At 45.8% G+C, this 14686-nt stretch overlaps 1 long non-coding RNA gene and 1 pseudogene across 1 annotated transcript; one reads left to right on the forward strand and one right to left on the reverse strand.

Moving 5' to 3' along the window:
- Positions 1 to 138: 138 nt before the first annotated feature.
- On the reverse strand, positions 139 to 5493 carry LOC128072057 (uncharacterized). Its single transcript, XR_008202067.1, has 3 exons — positions 5321 to 5493; positions 2913 to 5214; positions 139 to 2210 (listed from the first exon to the last, which is right to left on the reverse strand). It is a non-coding gene; the product is annotated as an uncharacterized LOC128072057 (long non-coding RNA).
- A 6435-nt stretch (positions 5494 to 11928) lies between these two features.
- Positions 11929 to 12922, forward strand: LOC128072055 (biogenesis of lysosome-related organelles complex 1 subunit 3-like; annotated as a pseudogene).
- Positions 12923 to 14686: the final 1764 nt, after the last annotated feature.

The following is a 14686-nucleotide window of genomic DNA, read 5'->3' on the forward strand; positions in this document are numbered from 1 at the left end:
TGTCAAAATGTTATATCTAGCATTCACTGTGCACTGCTGTAACTTTCTGAAATATCTGTAACATTCCAGTTATTTACAGTGACTTTGGAGTCTTATTACATATAGTGAGTAAATATTATCATGAAAATTCCCCAAGTAGTACATTTTTCAGGCAAATTAACTTAATTGGTTAGGTGTTGTTAAACTCATATTCAGTGCATTGAAATGTTACAGTCTGCAATAACTTAAAACAGAACACTATTTTAACCGTATCTAAATGACATTATTGTAAGAAAAAAAAATTAGTCAAATTGTTGCTCCACCATCAGGGTTTAGGTAATAACACATGACTATAATAACAATAACAATAGTTGTAAAAAAATTCTACAATCTGCACTACTTCTGGGCTATGAAGGCAATCTCTGTATCCAGTACAAGAATTTAGGATCAGCCTATTATTTTTATACCATGATTTATAGTACCGTCATTCAAATCCTGAGCAAAATAAAACTTAACTTCTTACTTCGGCCTCTACCATCTGAAGAAAATCATTTATTTTGCTCTCAGTCATGGTATATGCACTGACACCGAGCACAGCACTGCTGTTCTTTGCTCAGTTCATACACACAAACAGAAATAGCTTACAGTAGATTTTAGACATAATGGCAGCGTAACACCAGCAGGGATTGAACTTGTGATACCTAACAAAATCATTCACTTAAATCAAAAATTAGCTCTTTTATCCAAGACTGGAGCAGACCATACCATATGAATTACACAGTTACTATTAGTGCTGTAAAAATATTACACTGGGAATGATCTTTGCGTAGATATATTTCTATAGGACTTTGGTTTACAACCTCATTCATGTAGGAGACTAAGACACTATGCTGCTGTTAGAGAAAATAATTTACTGTTCACAAAGAGCTTCTGCAGAGGAATGTTAAAGTCACCTTTAAATCAGTAGTATTAGAGAAATTTAAATCAAAATCTTGTGGCAAAAGTTATTCCAGGTAATCATAATAAAATAAATTAGCTATCAATTCCAAATAATGTGCTCTATCTTTTCACTAGTAAAACATTTCTGATTGCTTACACACTGAATAGAAATAAAATATCATCCTTAAAAAAAAACAAACCAACAATCTTTCCAATAATGACCTAGTTCAAGGAAAAGGAAAAGGAAAAGGAAAAGGAAAAGGAAAAGGAAAAGGAAAAGGAAAAGGAAAAGGAAAAGGAAAAGGAAAAAGCTGGACACTGCTCTGAAACGTGGACACTCACAACTCCGTGGTGCCAGATGGATTGCATCCTGGAGTGCTAAGGGAGTTGGTGGATGTAGTTGCCAAACCACACTCCATCATCCTTCAACAGTCCTGGCTAACTGGGAATGTCCGGGAGGACTGGAGACTGGCAGATATGAAGACCATCTTCAGAAAGGGCCAGGAAGATGATTCTGGTAGCTACACACCTATCAGTCTCACCTTGGTGCCAAGGAAGGTCGTGAAACGGACAGTCTTGAGAGCCACCATGGATCAATTAAAGGTCAGCCATGGGATCAGGCCCAGACAGTATGGGTCTATGAATGGAAGATCCTGTCTGACAAACCCAATTTCATTCCATGACAGGGTGACCTGCTTAGTGGATGAAGGTAAGGCTGTTGATGTGGTCTTCAGTAAAGTCTTTGACGCTGCCTGCCACAGCATCCTCGTGGAGAAGCTGGCTGCCCATGGTTTGGATGGGCATTCGCTCTGCTGGATGAAACATTGGCTGGATGGCCGAACTCAAAGAGCTGGGGTCAGTGGAGTTAAATCCGGTTGGAGGCCAGTCACGAGCATTGTCCCCCAGGGCTCTGTTCTAGGGCCGCTTCTATTTAACATCCTTATTAATGATCTTGATGAAGGGATGAAATGACTTACCCTCAGTAAGTTTGCCGATAACACCAAGTTGGTAGGGAGTGTTGTTCTGCCAGAGGGAGGAAAGGCATTACAGAGGGACCTGAATCGATGAGCCAAGGTAAACTGTATGAGTTCCAACAGAATCACGTGTCTGGTCCGGCATTTTGGTCACAACAACCCCAGGCAACCCCAGGCTTGGGAGGAGTGGCTGGAAAGCCACCTGACAGAAAGGGACCTTGGTGTGCTGATGGACAGTTGGCTGAATATGAGCCAGCAGTGTGCCCAGGTAGCCAAGAAAGCCAATGGCTTGAATCAGGAATGGTGAGCATTTGAAATCTGAAAGTAAACCAGGAGATGATTAGACAAGCTGTCTGGAATTTGAGGACAGTCAGTTACTGATAAACCATGATGACAGATAGCCAACAATGCTTTCAAAAAATCAGTGTGCTTTCAGAACTGTTTTCAGGCACAATATTTCTAAAGACCTATTCTTATGTTTCTTATCTGTCACACTGGTACTTGTAAAATGCTATTGAGATTGTGGTTTGCAGCCTTTAACACATCAGCTAACATAATTTCGTACTATATAACTAATATGCATTTAATTTCTGGTTAATGCCTTTGAATTACAGTAATAGCACTGAGGACCATTACTGCTGATGGGCACAGAGGCTGGACACATGGGCAGCATGAAAGAAATATAATAGATGTATGGGCTTACTTAGCTACTGTCAAGGGCAGAGACACTACGATAAACATTAAACTTTACATGAGTACCAATCTAATGTTTTAGTCCATGTTATTGTAAATACTGCAAAGTAGGTTATGTAGAAGATCTGTGCTTCAGCTTTTTCACATTTCTCTAGCTGCATGTAAGCAATGTATCTTTTCTAATCATAGCTAGATAATTCTGATGACCTCTTCATGCTCTCTTTTTTCCTGTGATCTCAGTTCTGTTTAAGCTAGCTAAATATTAAGTAATCATTGAATCTGAGCAAGCTCTACTAATTCAAGTGAAGAGTTATACGACTACTGCACCTGTTACACTGAGTAATGCATTCTTATATGTCAGTATATGGAAAGTTTCTGTGAAGAAGAAACCAAATTCAGCACTTGTATTAAGTAGCTCCAATTTTCAGCGAAGACTCAGTATAAGAACATTTGCATATACATTTACCATTCCTTTAAACAGAGAAAATTAATATTAGGAAGATGATGTTCTCAACCTCCCTTTATTTTTGTATTTGATCTTAAGAAAACTAACACTAACTCTTTCTGTTATCGTAACTCCAACTCACATATTTCACAGAGCCACAGAACTGTAGGGTCTGGAAGGAATCTCTAGAGATCATCTAGTCCAACTTCCCTACCAAAGCATGCTCCCTTGACCAGGTTGCACAGCCAGGCATCAAGGTGTGTCTTGACATTTCCAGAGAAGGAGACTCCACAGACTCTCTGGGCAGCCTGTTCCAGTGCTCCATTACCCTTACTGTCAAGAAGTTCTTATGCACATGTGTGTGGAACGTCCTGTGCTTCAGTTTGTGGCCATCTCCCCTTGTTTTATCACCAAGCACTGTTGAAAAGAGCCTGGCCTTGTTTGTTTGCTTTCCTCGCCTTAGATATTTATAGGCACTGACCAGATCCCCTCTGAGTCTTTTTTTCTCAAGGCTGAACAGCCCTGGGTCGCTCAACCTTTCCTCATAAGGAAGGTGCTTCAAGCCTTTTATCACCTTTATGGCCCTTCACTGGACTCCTTCCAGGAGATCCCTGTCTTACTTACCTGTTTCACTTTATGTCTTTGCTAAAACAAGCAACCTAACAATAATAACAGTAACAATGACAACAACAACAACAACAGTAATTATAATAATAATAACAATAATAATTCAACATAGCAAATGTTGCACTTACTATATATAAGGCTGGGATGCAGTTCTGCATATACTGGAAATCTCACTTGCATCTTGCCTTCACAAGATTTCCAGAATTTTAGAATAAATATGGCAGCATAAACTCAGTTGAAGAATTCAGGAGGAATTTCTGATGCTACAGTAATATTCCCACAAGACAGTCAGGATATCATCATTACTTTTAATGAATATTCATATTGAACTTCCAGCTCACAAAAGATGTATCATTATTTCTTGAAAGGTGGTGGGTTTTTAAATATATTATGACACTTGTTTCCTTTCAAAAGATGTACTTATAAAAATATCTGCATTATTCAGTTCTGATCAGATCCATATGAATACTGTATGCATAATTCCACTCTAAAATAGAAGTTTTCCAGTAGTATAAACATATCATTCTAAAGAGTAATTAGATACAGAAAATAAAATACAATCAATGTTGAGAACTTACAGAAGTGCAGATAAACAAGTGCTCATGACGTTTTTCAACAGATGGTTAGAAAAAATCAGAATAGCCTTCTAGATTTTCTCTTCTAGGTTCAGAATATACAATTACAGTTTTTATAATTCAAACTGAGAAAAATGTAGAATCAAGAAGGCTTCAGCAGATCAACAATCATCCTTTAAAATAATTTTGTAAACACATAAAAGCATTTTATTCAAACTTAGACACAGTTCCAAAAATCCTTTTTTTTCCCTCTCTGTAATCATATATACTTGTTTATTTGCTAAAAATCTAACAGTGGATTTTTTATTTTTTTTTTTCCCAGTGAATGACATAATATTATTGTTTCTTCTTTGGCTTTGAACTACTATTCAGAATTGTAGCCGGTGTCAACAGCTCCTCTAATTTCAGGTCGGAGGTTTCTTATTCTCTGATCATCACTCACAGCTATAATTTGAAAATACTTCCCTGTCCTTCATTGAGTCCTTTTAGAGCACTTCAGGTAAGTGCAGTAAAGGAAGACAGAGTTAGTACAGTTCAACCATAAATAGTTTTTCATTCTTGTAATACACTTGGGATGAGAGAGCAGAAGATGACAGTGACCCAAGTAGCAATCACTAACTAGCATTAATTTACAGAACAAAAAAATAAAAAATAATAATAAAAAAAGAGAGAGATCAGTACAGGAGCTTAACCAGAAAGGTATCTTACGCAGACCTTGGAAGTTGGAAATCAATAAGTAACAAGAAATCCAGAAAACTTGAGAGTAGGAAGAGAGTTGCAGGGATGGTGGTGATACAACTGCATATCTTATATCGTGATGAAGGCTGAGCCTCAGGAAAATCTAAAATAATTCCTTCTTTTATACATAGGACTTCAGGTTGATTCAGTGATATCAGAATGGATATAAAAGGCAGCAGGACTAAGATTCCATCGGGAACAATAAATCTTGTATGTACTGCTTTTCCGGTTCAACTTCAAGTATCTTCAATTAATAGAGTGTAAGGAGAGGAGAGTCAGTTAATTTATTTTTATGTCATTAAATCCATTGTCCTGAAAAACAACTGAAAACAGTGTGTAAGCAGCCTTACCTTCATTGTGTCTTCAGATTACAGAAACCAGATTCAGTAACTAAGACAAGGAACATTTATATGACCTCTAATGCTTCTGCTTAGGTCAGCGTAGGATAGATTTGTACAGGCAGGTTCTGTCCTTCCGTCTGCAATATAAAGGAGTTCATTCTTCTCTCAAACAAATTCCATTGTATGTACTTCGATGAAGCAGGTAAAATAAAATCTATTTTTTCTGCCAGCTCTCTGAGGTGGTGTATTAAAAGGTGTTGCTTCTCCTCACAGACACTGAATCGATTACATGGATTTCTCTATTTTGCTGCTGAGAGGTTACAGATCAGTAGCACTATGCTGTTTACTGATGTCAGAGTATCAAACCCTCATTTCAGAAGTTTTCTGACGACACAGCATTAGTATACAGCTCCCAGAAAGCTGAAATAACTCAGTACTCAGTAAAGTATCACACATGCTTGTGTTTCCAAGTCAAAGAAATAATGTGTGTGCATCTTAAAGCCAAGCAGAAGCTTAGTTACATATGTTTTCTTGGGACAAATCAAATTTCAGTTATTTTAACATGCTTAATAGAATGGTTTCATGTAAAATTCATTTATCATAAATACTACATTTCAAAACAGGGTGCAAACAGTACAGAGGATATTATTTTCGTACTGTTACAATACAGTTATGTAGTCAAAAAAGTAGGCAAAATATCAAGAAGGAGAATTTTTTTATATATGTATTTCAGTGTCTGCTGAAGTGAAACAGGGAATTTCTTTCCACTTTTATTGTTTTTGGATTAAGGTTCTGCAAAAAGAAGCTCGTTAGCCAAGCGGAATGTGTGATACTGATATACTGATTCAGGTAGGTGCTATAAAACTATTACAGAATTGCTGTTAATAGAACAGAGAGAAAGTCGTGATCCTGTTTTAACTTTGGTTAAGGACATGTGTACCTTGGAATCAGCTACCTATTAGTGTCTGCAAAGATGTATGTTTATAAATAATATATAAATTAAACACTTTTTTTTTTTTTTTTTTAAGAGAGAGAAAGTGTATGGCAACTGGAGAGAGGAAGATATTATCAGAAGAAAAACACCCAAACATTTATCTCTGATTCTAAGTATAGACATAGATCCTTAAATTTATACTTTAAGAACAGTGACCAATGTTTCAAAGTGCCTAAACTCTAGAAATATCTCGGTGATCTTCGCTTAGCTCAGTGTTACCTGGTTCATACCAAAATTAAATGCAAGAAATAAATATCTTTGTTGCGCAGAGCGAGGACCACCGCCGCCGCGTGCCTGTGCGCATGCGCCCTGGTGCCTGCAGCGCCAAACAAACACGGCCGCAATTCCACCTATTGGCCACGAGGGGGCACCGGAGACCGCGGAAACAACAACGACTGGCTCGACGCGCAGCCGCGCCGCAGCTTCTGGCGCTCTTCTCCCTGCCGTGATGGCAGAGGAAAAACGCGGTTAGATGGGGGTTGAGGGAGGAGAAAATTACGTCAGTTGGAAAAAGACGAAGAAAACCAAGGAAAACTTCTCTACACCCAGCAAACCTCTGCTAAGCACGTAAGAATATTATATCTTAATTTTATAAGTCTCGCTTTCTATCGCTCATGTAATGTTATTGTATCTTAATTTTATAAGTCTCACTTTTTTTTTTAACCAACTGTCACTGGAGCACTGTCAGTAGATGTACCAGAAATATTGACAAGGGTTAAAGAAAATTGTTCTAATGTTGTTTTGGTTTGTTTCTACTTCACATAAATCAGGAGAATTATTTCTTTCTCAATGCCACCAAAGGAGCCATTTCTTCACTGATATTGAAATTCATTATGAATGCCTCTAACAAAAATGAGTAGTTGAGCCATTGTATTTAACATGAGCATTTTCACCCACAGCCAAAGCATAGGAATTGATATTAGCAGTTTAACTCTCCAAATTTTTTTCAAAAGGCTTTCATATTTCTTCAGTTCAGCTGGCTACAGTCTTGTGAGACAAACTCACGATCAGAAAATGGTTTTGATTTTTTTTGCAATCAGATTTGCTGCCACATTATCAAGTTTTATTAAGGATTCCCTTGGAGTTTTAACTTGGTTCAAAATAATTTGTTAAGGTGACAGGCTATTTCCAGTTCTGCTGTTTTGTTTTTACAAAGCATTTCTTGATGTGCAGCACATTTTGCAGTGTGTTTCTGCCTATAATATTGTTTCAGAATATGTTTGCATTGGAGAGACGGGGTGTCTCAGGAGCAGAGGCAAGCAAACTACACAGTCAGAGCAGCACAGAGTTATGAGTTTTATTTGGCATATGCACACACCCAGGTATCCATTTTTGATTGCCCCAGAAGATGGCAAGCAGAAACTCCTTAAGCAAGTGCAATAGGAGCACTAGTAAGCTAAACCAGAATCTCTCTAAGCAAGCACAATATTACTTACTGGGGAGGTGGATGAAATTGAGAGAGGGATGAAATTCTGGGAAGGAGTCTGCCTGCAGTGCTTTCAAAACATATCAGCAGGGCATTCCCTGCTTCAAAGTGCAGCTTTCCTCTCGCCTCCACTGCAGCCTCCCTCCTGCTTTTACTCTCTTCAGAGTCTGCAGCATTTTTTTCCACCTGCATGCTGTATCCATGCGGCCAACACATGATACAGAGCCCAAGTGGAACACCTGCTTGCAAAACAAATCCTTGTAAAACAAGATAAGTTAGCAGGGTTTCTCCCTAATTAAAAATCAATAAAATAAGATGAAAGGAACTTACATTTGCATCTTTAATTTAATTAATTAAATTAAATTAATAAATTAATAATTTAATCTTTTTAATTTAAAACTGGCAGAATACTTTGTTCCATCCCAGGATCATTCTCCTGTTGGGCCTCTAGACTCTTTCCAAATTCATATATTTTCAAATTGTAATCTTTGAAAGCTGACACCATTTTCTTGCAAAGCATTAAGCATGGGGCCGTGCTATTTGTCTGCACTGCACTACACCCTCCCTGTGCCCCTTGGCCAGGCTGGGCTGCTCCAGGAGGCAGATGATGTGGCAGGGTGAGCAGGTGGAAGTGTGAGCTGAGCTGGGCTGCGTGTGTCCTGTGGGTTTCAGGTAGGACAAGCCTAGAATCTTAGTAGAACTGGTTTTTAGCCTTACCAAACCAAAGAAAAAACAACTTGTTAAATTATGTTTATGGTAGTTATAAAAAGTTAAAAGCCTTGTGATGCAGAAATGCACAACATACTGTGAACAGGAAAAGAATGAGATACAGTTCAATCAGGACATTAAAATAGCAGAAATAGTGAAAGAAACCACCTCCTTCTCTACCTTCCTCTATAGAAAAATTAGACTGCCTTGAGGAAGGTACAAAACAGATAATCTTGCTCCTTACAACTCTTAGTAACAAATAGTGCAATTTGCAGTTGCCTTTTCATAATTCTCCAATTTACATGCAACCCTAGCATACTGCTGACTGTCATGCCCTGACACACATAACAGATAACTGCTCTAATCCAGTTCAGGATATGCAAAAAATGGCAGAGCTCACAGCCCTGAAATTAAGAAGAAATCACTCACCCCTTCCTGAGGGCCAATACTCACCCACACTCTCTGGAAGGCATTCTGCAGGTAGAGGTGGCTGCCAGCCCTTAAACGTGGCCAGGACCCCCCTTTGCCCCCCAGAACAAAACAAAAAGAAGAGTTCACAGCCCTGAAATAAAGAAGGGACCACTCATTCCATTTCAAAGACAAACACTCACCCCACACAATAAAGAAAATAACCGCCAGGTAGAGATGCTGCCCTTATGGCTGCCAGACCTTAAATGTAGTCACAAACTCCCCTCCCCCCCCAAAAAAGGTGATCTCACAGCTGTGAAATAAAGAAGGAATCAGTTACTCCCATTCCAAGGGCCAGAGCTCACCACACACACCACAGGAGTCAGGTTCTGAGAAGAAATACTGCCCTTATGGCTGCTAGACCTTAAAACTTTAAATGAGGTCAGAATCCCCCCCAAAAAGGAGAGAGATCACAGCCCCAAAATAAATTTAAAAAATCACTCACCCCAATTCCAAGGACTAGAGCTCATCCCACACTCCTAAGGAAGCAGTCTTCAAGTAAAGATGTTGCCCTTACAACTGCCAGCCCTTCAATGTGGACAGGATATTCCCCCCCAAAAAGTGCATTGCTACTCTGAGATAAGGAAGTAATCCCTCACCCCATTCCAAGGACCAATACTCACTCATACTCCAAAGAAAACAGCCTCCAGGTTGTTTTCACCCCTCCTACATGGTCAGGATCTCCCCCTCCTCAAAAAAACAAACAAACAGGGAGAAGCTCACAGCCCTAACATAAAGAAAGGATCCCCCACCCCAAAAGAGACAATCTCCAAGAAGAGATGCTGCCACAATGCTTTCAAGCCCTTAAATGTGGTCAGGGAGGGGTGGAGCCAGCCTGAGCCCCATCCCATCCCAGGTGAACAACTCCCACCAGTGCTTGCAGGGCTACACCCCTCACCAAGTGCTCAATCACTGTTTTAGGTTGTGACCTCACAGTTCCCATACAGCCATGAAACAACAGAAAAAAGAACACATCACCCCATGTTCACTGTGCATCACCCCATGTTGCATTGCAGGTGCTTTCAATGTCCCCCCACCCACCCCAGTGTCCCAGTGCTCCATCTCCACTCCCAGCCCCACGTCCCCATGCCCACCTCTGTGCCCCCAGTGTCCCCATTCCCTCCATCCCATCCCCAGTGCCCCTACAGTCACCTCCCCAGTGTCCCCAAACCCACACCGTGACCTCATGCCCTCCTCCCAGTGCCTCCCAGTGTTCATCCACCCACCCCCCACATCCCCATGGTCCTTTCTGTGCCCCCAATGTCCCCACGCCTTCCTCACCATCCCTAGTGCCCCCACGTCCACACTATCTCCACGTCCACTCCCAATATCCCCATGGTCCTCTTTGTGTTCCCAATGTCCCCACACCCACCTCTACCTCCTTCCTGTCCCCATTGCCCCCTGCCCACCCCCACCCCTCAAGGGCAGGGGGGTCTGGCAGGGAGTACATCTTCAGGGCAGAGAATGATTCCCATCCTGAGACACGCTGCATCCTCATCATCGTCACTGACTGCGATGCCACCCACAGCAGCACCGTGCACTCAGTTGAGGAGTGTGGCATCGTGTGCTACATCATTGGGGTACAGCCCACACTGCACCATGGGGCCATGCAGGGACCACCGTGTCTTGAGAGATTGCCATCCAGGAACATTAAAGAGGTTTAAATCCCTTAATGTTCAGTGCTTTAAAAACTGTTTTATGATAAGGCAATTAAAAATGACCTGCTGCAGAAAGTAACAGGATCCCAGAGTGTGTTACAGGTATGGCTCAGCAGAAAATGAGCACTATGACCAGTGAGTCTTTGCATTTTGAAAGATTTTCATGTAGTCCTTGCTCATCTCTTAAGTACTGAAGATTTATCACAGTCACAGATTCCATCTGTCTTTCGTCATCACCATGGAATATTATTCCAAAAGCTATTAAGCTTTAGGAACAGTTCTCTGCCCCTGCTCCTGCCTCCACCTGTCCTCAGCGTGCAGCCAGAAGAGGTGCGGCACTCAGGAGCACGATGGGAGCCCTTCGTATCTCCTCAGCTCCTGCCCTTCCAGCTCTGCAGAGACGTTTCATATCCCAGTGACATCTGCGGCCCCCCCCCCGCCGCCCCTCTCTCCCCCCACGCACACAGATGGGCCCGCTGGGCACCGGCACTGCCGTCCCAGCCAACAGCGGATTCGTCGCCCTGCCCGCAATAAGTCTGTCAGCACCGCGTGTTCATTTGGAGAGCGCCGGCCCGGGCGCTCGGTGGTTCCATAGCAGGAAGAAATGGTTCCCGAGGAGGGCCGTGGCACGCGCTGCCCCGAGGAGCGGCGCACACTGACGCGTGGGATCAGACTCTATGACCGCAAGGCAGTTGTAAAAGCAGGTACGTTTCATCAGGGCTGCGACGCCGGGTGCAAGGGGGGGACCTGCTCCTAACTCGCACAGCGGCAGGAAAAAGCTGCAGACGGAGGCCGAACTGATACAGAATCAGTAGTTTCCAGGATGCGGATACGCATTCATTGCATTCCGAGAACCCACCAGCACGCGGTCCCCCTCCCCCCCTCGCGCGTGCACAGTGAGTGGTGAGGGTCTCCTCCCGGTGGTCGTGGGACGAAGAATCCCTATCTTCACGTTATCCGCACGCCCTGCCCCCCGACCCTTCTTCCGGGAGAGCTCCGTCCGCCCCTTCGTCTCTGCGGAGCCAATTGGCTGGCCTGGCTGTCACTTAAAGCGCGGGCGGAGGGGCGAGCGGACGAACGGGGTTGCGCGGGGTGCCCGCTCCGCGCGTGCCCGAGTCCGGGTAACGAGCGCGCGGAGGCGTGACGTCACGTCCGCCGGGGAGCCGGCGGTACGGGGCTGAGTAGAAACGGGGGTCCTCGCGGGGTTGGGCGGTGGGTCTGGCGCGTTATTGGGGCGCCGGGGCCACGTAGGGCTGGGAAGGGAATCCGAGGCGTCCTCCTGGAGCTGCGGGTGCCGGGACGCGTTCTGGGGGCCCGTGGGGCTGGGAAGGGGGTGGAGAAGCGGGGGTCTCGCGAGGCCGGGGGGGCGCGGGCCTGTTATGCGGGTATTGCCCTGGGACTCGGGAGAAGGGGCGGCGGTCTCCGTGCCTGATGGGGCCTTTCTTCCCCCGACTTCCCCTCCGCCCTTTTGTTCCCCGCTCGCAGACCGTGGCCGCCCCTTTTTCCTCCACGCTGGTGCCGGGCGAGGCCTCGGAGAGCGACTCGGAGCCGGAGCCGGGGGGGAGCGCGGCCGGGCCCCCTTCAGCGGGGCTGAAGGTTCCGGGGGTGGCGTCGGAGACCGAGGAGGAGGAGGAGGAGGAAGAGGAGGAAGAGGACCGTGCGGCCCGAGTGCCGCTGCCAGGGGTGCCCCGGGGGCCCCTCATTGCTGCGGCAGCGGCTGGGGGCGGGAGAGGGGCGACTGCGGGGCGCGATGGCTGAGGCGCTGGGACGCGGTTTCAGTGGGGCTGCGCGGCTGCTGGAAGGCCTGGGGGGGCCCCTGGGCCGAGCCCGAGCTGGGGCAGCTGCCACCGCGCGCTGCCTGTGCCTGGTGCGCCGTGACCTGCGCGCCGTGGCTGCCACCGTGGCCACCGTCGCCGCCTGCTGCCCGACATCCGCGGGGAGCCGTGAGCGTGGGAACGCCAGTGGGTGGTGTTGGCAGCCGCGGGGAGCTCCTGGCGTCGTTGCAGTGTCGCTGTCGCTGACCTCCAGTGCTGTGTCCGACGGACTTGGGGGCTGTGGTTGTCACTGATGGCGTTCTTGCTGTTGCTGCGTTTCCAGTGCTGTGTCCCCTTGAGCTGCTGCTCCCATCAACAGCATCCATGGGGGCGCTTCTGCCACCAAAGACGGTGGCAAAGAAGACAGAATGGTAATGGGGTTATTTGAAGTAAACTAACAGAGAAGTGAAGATGGCTCTTGTGCAGCCAAATAAAAACCAGTAAAGACCAGTATGGCCACATCGTGGTCAACGGAGTCCCAGGAACTAGTAAGAGCCAGTAGGAATGCACAGTAGGAATGTATGCCCCAGAGCCGGTGCCGGCCTCATGGGCTGGGGCTGGGGCTTTGGACCTCACTGTCTGGGGCTTCAGCCCCAGAGCTGGTGTTGGCCTCTGGGCTCGGGCTGTAGCGTGAAGTCCCTGGACTGGTCCCAGCCTGTTGGGCTGTGTCTCTGGTCCCCAGGGCTGGTGCCAGCCTCGTGGGCTTGGGCTTTTGGCCCCGCGGTCGTTCTTGGCCTCTTTCTGTGGCTGTGGCTTTAGTCCCTAGGGCTAGTACCGGCCTGTCTGGCTGTGGCTGTGGCTTTAAGCCCCATGGCCGGTGTCAGCATCCCTGGCTGTGGCTTAAGGCCCTGGGGTCGGTGCTAGCCTCTCAGGCTTTGGCTTTAGGCCCCATGGCCCGTGCCAGCCTGCCTGGCGGTGGAGGTAGCTTTAAGCCCCAGGGCTGGTGCTGGCCTCCTGTGCTATGGCTGTGGCTTTAGGCTCTGGAGCTGGAACCGGTGTTCAAGCGCATCCCGAACATCACCAGCGGGCTTAAGAAGAAGACAGAATGGCAAGAAGGAGCACATTGGAAATCTACATGAGCTCTTAAAGGTGATTTCAGGCAAATTGGGTGGAAGGAAGGGGGGCAGAGGATGAGAACAGGTCTTTTTTCCCCTTCTTTTTAAGGAACGTTTAGGGAAAGGGGAGTGCAGGGGAGAATACCCAACGTCAGTTCTTAACAGTAAAACATCTGCTCTTTCTACTGCCACATGTGATCGATGGTAGCCAGGTACATAAAATACCCATTGAATTCCTTCTTATTTTGCTTGGTTTTGCACTTCATCATGTGAGGAATGTGAACAGGAGGTAGAAACACAACGAGCTCTCCCTTCACCTTCACGTGCTTTAGCAGGATTGTCTGCTCGCAGTTTCAGTCTATGCTGGGGCTGTTGACAACCCTGCACATGGAGATCTGTAGGGCTGCTTGTTACCCTGGCAGCTCTGTCTGCTCAGCTGAGTTGGTTCCAGTTGGTGCAAAGGTGGCATGGGACAGGGGGCATTGCTTTCTGCCAGCTGGATACAGCTGCTGGCTGAACTGGCCAAGACGGAGCCCACCCTGTGCGCCTTCCCATGTGCACATCCACCCCGAGAATGGAAGTCCTCCTTCTCTGTGTACCCCATTCCACCACAACGAGGAAAGAAAACCATTTTGGCACCTGAAATGCTTCTGCTCCTGCAGCCTGGGCACTGCAGTCACAGCTCTGCAAAGCATGTCCGCAACAGAAGGACTTTCCCCAAGGCAGGGGAAAACAGGGAAATTCAGCAAGAGAGGAAAAAGAAGTCGTTTTCTAACTCTTGATGCAACTAAGCATGGTGTGTGCCAAAACACGAGGGGGCACTCAGCAATTAAAATGATTTTGCAGAGGGAAAGGAGAGAGGGAAAACCTTCCTCTCAATGCTGCAAGGCCCTGAGGAGATGAGAAAATCAGACAAAACTGCAAAACGGAGAATGCCTTTTCAGGGGCGTTCCCCTAAAGGGAATGGGGAGACATAGGGCAGATGCAATGGGACAGGACTTAACTGGATGCAGTTTAGAAACGAATCACCCCAGCTCTTGCTTGGGCTGTTGCCCTTTGTTGCTGGGAATCCTGGGGATCCCAAACCTCCCAGCTGCTGGCTTTCCACCGTACATCCTCCCTTGGAGCCAAGCACGCCTTTCCCAGCAGCAAGCAGCAGGCTGGAGTCAGCACCAAAACCAAAACCTCCTTGCACCTTGCCCTGTCCTTCCTCCACACGTTGTCTCTTAGTTTCAGAAAATAGGGCGAGACC

This window comes from Tympanuchus pallidicinctus, unplaced genomic scaffold (assembly GCF_026119805.1).
Source record: "Tympanuchus pallidicinctus isolate F22 unplaced genomic scaffold, pur_lepc_1.0 scaffold68, whole genome shotgun sequence".
Classification (NCBI taxonomy): domain Eukaryota; kingdom Metazoa; phylum Chordata; class Aves; order Galliformes; family Phasianidae; genus Tympanuchus; species Tympanuchus pallidicinctus.